This window comes from Phyllobates terribilis, unplaced genomic scaffold (assembly GCF_046119375.1).
Source record: "Phyllobates terribilis strain yellow unplaced genomic scaffold, ASM4611937v1 Scaffold_13__5_contigs__length_258822181, whole genome shotgun sequence".
Taxonomy (NCBI): domain Eukaryota; kingdom Metazoa; phylum Chordata; class Amphibia; order Anura; family Dendrobatidae; genus Phyllobates; species Phyllobates terribilis.
In genome coordinates, this window is record NW_027362773.1 from 181419826 (window position 1) to 181421057 (window position 1232).

General features: G+C 35.7%; 1 non-coding gene across 1 annotated transcript; it reads right to left on the reverse strand.

Annotated features, from left to right (window-relative positions):
- Window positions 1-550: 550 nt before the first annotated feature.
- On the reverse strand, window positions 551-622 carry TRNAQ-CUG (transfer RNA glutamine (anticodon CUG)). The gene has a single exon. It is a non-coding gene; the product is annotated as a tRNA-Gln (tRNA).
- Window positions 623-1232: the final 610 nt, after the last annotated feature.

Below are 1232 nucleotides of genomic sequence, written 5' to 3' on the forward strand. Positions count from 1 at the left end.
TGTAAGACTGCATTCTTTGCTACTCCTGATGACTTCATTAATAAATTGTATGAATCATTGTTGAACCACATGAATGCAGTCCTTCAAGCTCATGGAAGTGACACAAAATATTAAATATGACTCTAACAGCACCACAACTTCATTCACAAATGTTATGCAACATATATTTGTATTTTAAGATAATTATTTGTTTGAATATCACATTACTTTCTGTGGGCAACAAAACTTTTGTCTTGCCAAAATCTGACCATTCTGTGTTCATTTAATTATCAATATTTCAGCATTGATGACAATTTATTTTCTTAACCTAAACCAAATTTGGAAGGGTTTCAGCTTTCAAAAGAGTAATTTATAAAACCAATGGATGAAATTAACATCAGGTTATAAGCTTTTATTTACATAACATGGATAAGAGACATAACTTCTGTCAGGGAGTGTAGATCTTATTTGCCATGTGGATTTCAACTTTCTCTTTTTATGTTAAACCATGTGCATTGGCAAATTGAGTGTGAGCAGAAAACATTAAACTGCTGTGCAGAAAGAACTTCTCAGGTTCCACTGAGATTTGAACTCAGATAGCTGGATTCAGAGTCAAGAGTGCTAACCATTACACCATGGAACCATATGACTGATGGAATAGGCTGGATTTTCTTTTGAAAATGGTAAAAGAGCATGTGTAAATTGTGGAAATGTGAGAAATTCACTCTGATTCCAGTGATCTGAGTTCAAATCTCAGTGGAACCTGGGAAATTCATGCATTATGGTGAAAACAGGTTCTAAAGCTGTTCTGTAAATGTATATCTAATACACAGTGCTAAATTAATATCTCCTCCCTTTTTATTCCACAGGTGTGCTTAAAGTTCCATGATATCACAAGGACAGTTTTAAAATGTTGATGAAATCTGGCTAATAATTAGCGTGCTGGATCTATTAGCTGGAAAAAGGGTGAGAAAAAAAGAAATTGCAAAACTTTTGCTCATCCAGAAGTCACTAAAGATTTTTCATGGTGTGCTTAAAGGTTCCATCGGAAAGATAATTCAAGTAGAGTTGGTGCAAATCAAAGTTCATATCCCAGTCCATCAGTCACGGCAGTGGTCTGTGTTCGCTGGAAAAAAGGAGGAGTTGCACCACATACCTGATGGCACCCTCTTAACTTTTTTTGATTGGTGGTGTGACGCACAAGTGACAACGCACCAGGCTGAATAATCAAAAGAAGATCTACCGATGCTGTT